The sequence below is a fragment of the Megachile rotundata genome, chromosome 12 (assembly GCF_050947335.1).
Source record: "Megachile rotundata isolate GNS110a chromosome 12, iyMegRotu1, whole genome shotgun sequence".
Taxonomy (NCBI): Eukaryota; Metazoa; Arthropoda; class Insecta; order Hymenoptera; family Megachilidae; genus Megachile; species Megachile rotundata.
Genome location: NC_134994.1, coordinates 2961124 through 2970777, shown reverse-complemented (window position 1 = coordinate 2970777; position 9654 = coordinate 2961124). Strand labels below are relative to the sequence as shown.

At 35.4% G+C, this 9654-nt stretch overlaps 1 non-coding gene and 1 pseudogene across 1 annotated transcript; both read left to right on the top strand.

Annotated features, from left to right (window-relative positions):
* Positions 1–591: 591 nt before the first annotated feature.
* On the top strand, positions 592–710 carry LOC143265553 (5S ribosomal RNA). Its single transcript, XR_013040188.1, has one exon. It is a non-coding gene; the product is annotated as a 5S ribosomal RNA (ribosomal RNA).
* A 3242-nt stretch (positions 711–3952) lies between these two features.
* LOC105662957 (uncharacterized) lies at positions 3953–8711 on the top strand (annotated as a pseudogene).
* The last annotated feature ends 943 nt before the right edge of the window (positions 8712–9654 follow it).

The window sequence follows — 9654 nt, the reverse complement described above, 5'->3', positions numbered from 1 at the left end:
AAAGTAATTTAATAAACGTAATTAATTACTTTTTTCGTAATTTTGTCTTTAATTTGTAACCCCGAAAAACCACTTTGTACAAATTTTCAGCTAAATAGAAGAATTCTTTCATATTTTGGTCAGCTTTTTGTTTTTTTTTTAATACTGAGCGTCCATATTGAATTCGGCATTTTGTTTTTCGTAATTTCGACTTTTGATTTGTAACGACTGACCTCGAAAACGCCTAGATACAAAATTTCATTAAAATTGAAATACGCCTTCATATTTTGGCCAGCTTTTTGCGATTTGGGACCACTGTGCGACGGCTAAACTGGATTCCTATGACAATTAATGTGTATAGTTTCACTGTCGGTAAGAGAAAAATACTGTCGATACACTAAACTAAATATATCTATTGAGAATGCGGCTGGACGTGAGACTGTCATGATGAAATATTTAAAAAACAAATTCTCCGTGGGTGTTATACTCATTCGAAGTTCATCTTAAAATATATATATATATCCTGACTTTTAGAGACTTAGTTGTTATTTAGAAAATCTCGCTACAAATATAAAATGATATACGACAGTCTGCTACAATGATACGTTTTCAGCCAACGGCCATACTAGTCAGGATACACCGGTTCTCGTCCGATCACCGAAGTTAAGCTGAGTTGGGCGCGGATAGTACTTGGATGGGTGACCGCTTGGGAACTCCGCGTGCTGTTGGCTTTTTTTTATCGGCGTCGGGATCAAACGCAGATGAAAAAACAGTGTATGTAGCAGCCAATCCGAATCTGACTACGGATTAAACATGGAGACGCGAATAGTTGCGTAAAGTTACGGGAAATTTTTAATTTTTGAGGGGGGGGGGGGGGGAATTAGGCTAATATACACGCGATATCGAGCATTAGCAATTTAGTAGGTATGATGTGGTGGGGACAGGTCGCGGTTTTAGAACCGTATGTTCGGGCGCGGTGGAAGGCGGCAGCGGGTGGCGTTATAGGATGAAGCTGGAAGTTGAAGCACTCGCGCGAAGGCTTCCCCGAGGAACTTGACGATACCGCTTGGGCCAAGATCCACTGCATAAGGGCATCCTCTCGTCACATACGGAGCACACACGGGGGAGGGGGACAGTCTCTTCTCATGAACGCAAGCGACGGCCTAGTGAGAGTGGATCATATCCAGCTGATGATGTAGCTCGTCGGGTTACCGCCATGCCCAACCCCTGGGGGCGGGAGACAGTTTTAGTGGGTATGGGCCGAAACCGTCCCCCTTAAGGGGGAAGGGTGAGTCTTTCCACACTACCTGGGCCATCTTCCCAGGTGTCCGTAATAGGATTTCTGTCTTCCTCAATAATAATAATAATAATAGTAAAATAAAAAAAAAAAAAATATGACTGCGGAAACCATAGGACATGATAGTGAGTGTAATTATGCCTCTGAAGTCGATGTTGATCTACATGTGCTGCCCAACCACATATCTTTTATTTCTATACACGTGCCATACGTAAGTAAAAATACGTTTTTAAATGTCAGAACGACATATCTAAAATTTTCGCTGGTTTCATAGAAAAAGGAACATGAGAGACTTAGTAAATAAGAGACCTAATATCATTAATGATATTCCACAGATGTTCATGACAATGGATAGTTTCTGGATGACAAGATTCTATCATAGTGATAATTATAATATCGAAGCGAAATTGCAATTGCAGGCTATTATGCGTGAAAAGTTGTCTTTGTAGACATTGGAAATAAATATTGCGCTAAATCTATGCAAAATCATAGATTAATAAAATATATTAAAGGAATATGTGTTATAAAAATTGTGAAAGTAAACACAGTTCCATCAGTATGGAAAGTGACATCATTCTCGGGATCTTTCGTTATAACATACAAACTTAGGATTAATTATACAGTAAATATAGTATTGAGAGCGATAGTAATGTTTTGAAGGAATGCCGAAATTTCCCATTGTACTAGAATGTTGTTGTGGAAAAGAGTACTTTGTTGCAAAATACATTAAGTAAATAAGTACTGATTGAAATGTTCAAAAATTGAGAAAATTGTTACAATAAAAAATATATTTATATTTTTAATAAAGTTTGAATAGACTAATCGCAAAATCGATCAATTACGGTAATATATAAATGAGAAAGAGAAAGGGAGAGAGAGGAAGAGTTAGGAAAAGAAGGTGTAAGAAGTAACAATTGTGACAGTAGCCGAGGATATACATTGCATCGTTGAAATAACAATTGAATTGTTAAACCTTTTTGAAATTATGTGATGTCCGCTGGAAACATCACCGAAAATAGGTCTCACCAGTTTCACTACCGAATGTCATTCCTCCTCTTATTTCTTATACTAGAAAACTACTCGACACATGTAATTATTTATTTTTGTGATTTAATTTTACCTTGCAATGCTTCTTCGTTTATCATTAGTGCAGATACTTCTGAATGTGCAGAACGGTAAAAATCACTGATTGTGAAGTCCAATGTTAGGTGACTTGATATGGAACAGCCCGCAACCATCAATATAAGAAATATTAATTTATTTCATATTTTAGTATTTAAATAAATGAGTAATAATCAGAAATCTATTAATGAAAAATAATCATTACTTGTATATTTTCAGTGTTCGAAACATCAAACAATTATTGCTTGGTATTTTTAAAGAATGGATCATAGTGACTGTTCGGTCGCGAACGGAGACCTTTGCCGCGACAAAGCGATTTATTGCAGGGCTCAAGTGGTTCGGCGCGTAGACCACCGTCAATAGTTTATACCTCGGAGTACGGGTCATCAAAGACCCTTTTGTCTATCACATCCGGTCCGAACCAGTCTTACCGTAAACATTTACTTGCCATAATTCAGCTAAGAGCTATACCTCTCTTTTGTGAACAGTTTTAACAAATGAAAGCATAGAGTGTTTTCTTAACAGTCACCTTCGGAGACTCGAGGGTGTTCAGGCGATTTCTTCTACAGAAACACAGTCACTCGAACGTTGAAGCTGGTGCGAGTCGGCTCGAGAGTCAAAAAGTCGAATCGTGAGTGAGAAAGTTTCGCGTAACGTAACGTAGCATAACCATTCGAGCGAGACCCTGCACTCCTCGAATGGGCCATATGTAGGGTGGTAAGATCATACATCACAACACTATTTGAGTGAGACCTTTTTTTTTTTGTTTAAGGAAGACAGAAATCCTATTACGGACACCTGGGAAGATAGCCCAGGTAGTGTGGAAAGACTCACGCTTTCAGCGCCCCTAGAAGAGGGACAGTTTCCATGTATACCCACTAAAACTGTCTCCCGCCCCCGCCACAAGGCCGGGGGGTGGCGGCAACCTGGCAGGCTTTTCTGTCCTTGGATATGGTCCCCCTGCGCTAGGCCATCGCTCGCATCTTGTGGAAGAGAGATTACCCCCCCCCCCCCCCCCCCCCCTCGCGTGTGTGTTCCATGTGTGAGGAATGGGTGTTCTTACTCAAAGGTTCTTGGCCCGAGAGGTTACGTCAAGGTCCAAGGGGAGCTGACCTCCAGCTTAACCTTGTAACGCCCCCCAGCACCTCCTCCCGGTGAGCTCGAACATACGGCAACCGCGACCTCTCCCCACCATTTCACACCGAAGTGTCATAGTACGCTGTCTTATTCTATGTCTGACTCTTTTTTTGATGTTGCAAATATCTGATTTGGCCCCCCCCCCCCCCCCCCCCCGCCCGCCCCTTCCCTCGGCAAGGATGGTTTTACCCACTATCTACATCCTGTCGGATCTGTGTATCCTATGCTACTCGCTTACAAGAGTAGTCGAGCCTGAGGGCCCGCCACTTATAACCAATGAATTAAGGATCGGGAGGGCTGGCAACCCGCAGGATCCGAGTGCGCAGGGGGAGATCTTAGCTTCGTCCGATCCTCTACTTTGGGAGTAAAGGGGTACTGGTGGCGGGAACCAACGAAGAGGTGGCTGCTTGCTGAACTATGACTCGCAGAACTAGTCTTGGATACTATGGTGCATGCACCACGACACCTCAGCAACTATCTGCTAGGGCCTGCATCGAACACGGGGTAAAATCCCGGACTCCTAAGACCTTGCGTGTAAAGGGAGTCATAGTTACTCCCGCCAAGCAAGTCATAGTTGACACCCGCCGCGCTGTTTACCCGCGCTTAATTGAATTTCTTTGTGTTGCGTTCAGAGCTCACGACAGAAACACGTCATCCCCCGTTGAGATCTATCGCAAACCAATAGCATGTTATACAGACAACGACCTCTCCCTTGTGTCGCTTGTTCTACCAAGCGCACCTGCGGTAATTTTACCCCCACCCTTTTCTCTCTTCCAATGCCACCTGCCACCCATTCTCCTCTTTCACCACTCCCCCTCCACCATTATCCATTCTATAACATGCTGTCCGTTCTTTCTCTCGACGCTTACTGCCATTTTGCTTCTCTTTGCTTTACGGGAAAGGCCCTAGCAAACCTCAGTCACTCATTCCGCCGTGTTCTCTAATTCCTTGGATTGCTCTTATTTGCTGTTATCCCCTTTTTTAAACGCTTGATTGGCCTCCTCTCTATCCTACGTATCTCTACGCAATTCATGATTTCATTACACACTCTGAGCAAAATACAAATAAACAATTCCCTTTTTATTAATTAAACGTTGAATATGAAACGTTGAATATTGAAATTTAGATTTGATCAATTTGACGAATTTAACCAATTTTAATAAGTTCAAAATCTGTATACAGAAGAAAGTTAATTTTTATATATATGACTAAGTAACAGACAAATTATACATTTGAAATTTAAGTTATCAAGTATGGCTCTTAAATAAAATAAATGGATAAGACATGATGTAAGTCGAATAAAGTAAAATTCATGGTTTCGTTTTGCATTTATTTACTAGATAGATTTGTGCGAAACGATTGCCGTCGAAGAGATCGACGATAAAAGATCGACCCGCATAATTACCTTAAGTAGGGCAAATATCCTAAATTCTTATTCCCGTAACAAAGATTGCGGGTTCTCCCGGTAGTAGGGCATAGTCCTTGTTTTAAATTTGTCACGTCCTGGCAGAAGTAAATTTTGGATATTTTGATTTAATAAAATTTGAGACGTGATTTACTAAATGATGTGAAGTTTCGCAGTCTTTCGATCACGAGGCACTTGCGCTCAACGTTAAACTCGGGACCATGTTAAGTTATGGAAATTCCATCTCTTACAATTAGTAAAAATCGTCCTTTCTTGCCCCCGCTTCCACTGACACCTGTTACTTTGGAAAAACCACATTTCCGACGCAAAAAGCAAGGAGGGGACAGTGAATGTAACTGTCAACTGGTTTCGACATTTTTACCAATCATGAAAAGAGGCGGGGGTTAAATTTTCTTCTAATCGAAAAATCTAGAAAAAATTAGTTGACATACAAATCTTCAAAGGTCAAACATTATAATCTCCTCAGTACGGGAACATTAGCCTCAGTTTTGTAACTTTACGCGTCACTCTTATATATTTCTATCAAGTTATTTTGTCATTAAGTAATTGCTTGAATTGTTAAATAGTTTTCGCAAATATCGTATTTCTTTAAACGCCAACAAATATCCTGCATACCTTAAAAAGTCGTAGAGAAATACGCGGTTTCGTTGTCGCTTAAAAACTCGAGCAAAGATTTACAACCTATGTCTACTTCGACTCTCAAAACATCCGTATAGTCACAAAGTAACGCGTATTACGTAAAAACAGGGTTTTCTCGGACGCCCATAAAGTGACCACCAGGCCAGCAAAATGAAACCTTTTAATTGTTTTATGATTCTTTGACTCGACCAATTCGGTTCGAAGGGCCGAAGACGATGTCCAGAACTTTTGCTCCTTTTACGTTTGGAACTTTGATAGCTACGATTGGCAGTTTAGGACAAAACATCCGAAGCGCAACACTAAAAAGAAAAAAATTATAAAAGTTATTTTCGGGCAATCGTTCATGTGTATTCGCTTTTTTATCCACCGTTATTACATTAGAAAATGAATGAAAACTAACAACAAAATATTACAATAAAAAGTGATAATGAAAAATGATAATGGAGCAAGCCGACTGTGACATTACGTATTGTGGCGCGCGTATTATTTTTACGAATAGTTATGATCGGTAAAGCAATTTAGTTACGAGGATCTCATTTTAACTATTTATACATTTTGTATAAATTTAAAATAACAGAAATTTCAATTCTTCGGTTTCGGTTAATTATACATAACTAATTCTGTTCCTTATTTATGAGAAATAATTAAGTGAACACTATTTATAATAGTTCTGTTAATTATTTAACTGAGTTTTAACATAAGGGCTTTTTATTAAACATGTACACTGTCTCGGGGCAAAGACACTTATTCACAATCACGCTCAGCAGCCAGGTTCAAAGCTGCCTTTTGCTTCTATTTTTCTTAATAATTCAAAAACGAAGTTTTATATCCTATTTTTTAACCAACTTCGAAAAAGGAAGAGGTTACTCAATTCGATCAGTATTTTTTTTTTTTTTTTTTTTTTTTTTTTTCTATGTATGTTCGCCGATTACGCCTAGCTGGGTGGACCGATCGGAACGAAACCTTTTGCATCTGGTAGGTTCTGACTCCCCATTGGTACCATTATCAAAAAATTTTTCCTCATTTTCCAAATACAGTAGAATTTTGCTATGCATCACATAATGAACCACTATGCCATATACATATGCCGTGACGTATCTATTATTACATATACTTAATGTCGGAAACCGTTGTGTTTGAAACATTTTTTCGAAGAATACCATTATTGCCACGATTATGTTCCCTAACTTATTCAAACTATTAGTTATCTATAAAATTGACATATACATAGAATACCTATGTACTTTAACAATAAGTGTTTTGTAATACAAATTTAATAAAATTAACAGTTATGTATAACGCAAATATAATTGTTTTTTATTTATGCTTAAAAATGACGTTGACTGGTAGTGTAATATCGTCCGATATGATTCGGTTTAGTATCATGAGGGCGCGCGCGCGAACCTTTATGATAAAAATCTGAGGAATTGTAGGAGGCAATATTGTATATTAATATATACCAATGGATTTGTAATAAAATTCTCTACACTTTTTGTCATTATACAAATTTGAATAAATTGTAAAATAAGGTTATGAAAAATTTTTTTGTTATAAACAAATTGTATTTTGCAAAATTGGTTAACATCCTGTTATTATACGCAAGAAACCATACAACTTTTCTATTAGAAGTTTTAATGTATCTCGTATGGTTTTCGAGATAGCCAAAAGGGGTCGAAACTTTAAGGGCTCGTTTCACCCCTTCAACCCGCGTCTTAGCCGATAAAAAAAAATACGTGTCCCTTATTTTTGCATGCTTAACAAACCTACGAAGTTTCATCAAAATCGGAAGGGGACACTTGCGTGCCTTTCCTTGTAAGATTAAGAATGATTTGTTAATGTAAACAAAAAGTTTACATCAGCTAATGTAGCACAGTTTATGAGACAAATTATAACAGTAAGTTCTTATATAATTATATTTCAAGCAACTGAATTTTGTATGGCTTATGTTTCACATTCTTCTAACAGGATAAAAAGTTATCGGAGAGAGTTCTGGAAAACTATATATTGACTTTAAAATTACTTGGTAATATATACTATATTATTTTTTTCTTTATTTAAAGATTAATAATGAAATGCACATTTTAGATATAAGTTGGCATAGTAAACGAATTACATGGTATGGTTACAAGTACCTAAATAACGATAATCCTAAAAAATATTTTTTAAATAGAGAAATTCAAGACAAAATACAAGATTATTTCCATTCTCAAAATTTAAAAGTTGTTGTTAAAGCAAATACACATGATGGTATTACGTATATGGCTTTATTTGAAATGGGAAAGAAAACAAAAAAAAAAAACAAAAAAAAAACAAAAAAAAGAAATTATGTTGCTGCTATGCGTACTTCGTATTTTGCATTATTTGTGGGTCAAAACTTTTTCTTTTCATCAAGAAAATATATTTTAACAATTGTTTTAAATGCATTATTAGACTATTTGGGTTATGGAAAATGTAAGAAACTTAAATTATCAGGAAAAGATTTAAAATCTTTAGGTAGAATATGTTGGAAAAGAATGGAGGGAACCCCAAATTGTAATGTTGATGACACTGTTGAATATGAAAATGCTGCTCTTAATATTACGTAATACATTCTTTTGCAAATGTTTGGAAAATGGTATTAGAATGTTTCTTAACAGAAAAATAATGCTCACTTTATAATGTATTTTGTATCTTTAGAAAAACAGGTGTAGATTTTAAACAATAACAGCAGAGAAAAAAATATGCAGAAAAGTGCTTTGGGGATAATCCTCCTACTATACAAAAACTTACTTTTGAAGCACCACGTGTGCCTATAGCTGATGACCGCATAAGAAATGAATTGCCAAATGAAACTATGAGTCTTGCATGAGTATTTGTTTTGTAAAATTACAATATATTTTAATACCACACTCTATAAGAATTGTAATTGCACATATTGTAGGTGGGAGTTTTGTAGTAAAAATATTGCACATTGTTTAACAAAATTAATGGAACGATGTATACTTGTTACATCCGTACCTGATTATATTGCAAATCATGTAGTGATTGGGAAAAATGATATAACACTGCAATAGTAGTCAACTATTCTGATAATCAAGAAAACCTATATTTCTGACCTCTCAAAATTCTTACATGCAGTTTTTAGCAATTGAAGTTGCAGATTTCCAAATTATCAGTATTTTTAATTTGTAAAGAAAAATCAAACTCAGTTTGCATATTTGAAATTTTTGAGTTACCAAAGTTTCAATTTTCAGTTTCTTAATTCCTGTTCATTTAACTTCAGATTTGAACATTTATTAATGTAGTAAATTAAACTATTATGCTTATTTCGTTTTATATAATAATGGTTTACAAATTCCTTAGATAAGATATTTTCATTATCACTTCAATATATACCATTTTGTATGTAGTAACTATTGAAATTGTTAGTTGTGGTCATATATACCATTAATTAAGCATATAACTATAGTTTATACAGATATTACATTTTTTATAGGACATGAAAAGTGCTCCAAATAAATTGAACAAAAGTATTACATTATTTTTCTACATAGAAAATTTAGATAAGATATTTTTTTTGTAGTATTTAAAAATACTTATATAAAGTCGTTCTTCAAAGAATGCATATTCTTTTGTAAAATGTTAGACTTTGTTTTTCTTTTAAATTTGCAAACAACCAATTTAAAATATAAGAAAAAACCAAGAAATTATAGCTTTAATTGCTAATTATTTCAATACTGTAAATTGTTTATATTTCCATATCTTATTTTATTATATTTTATTTCTAATACTATGTTACCATTCACCTGTATTTTATGTTGCCATTATGTTTAATTAATTTCGTTATTCAGTATATTTAATTATGTATAAAAAAAAATAAATAAAATGGGTTTTAAAAATGTATTATTTAAATATTTTATAAACATTGTAATATTAGGAAAAATGTCAGTATACAATACAGGTCAATTAGGTCTCTTCAGTAAAAACCATAGTGAAAAATTTAATCCATAAGAAATAGTGCATTTTAACTAAAAGACTTTTTACATTAACTAAATCATTATTTTTATATATTATA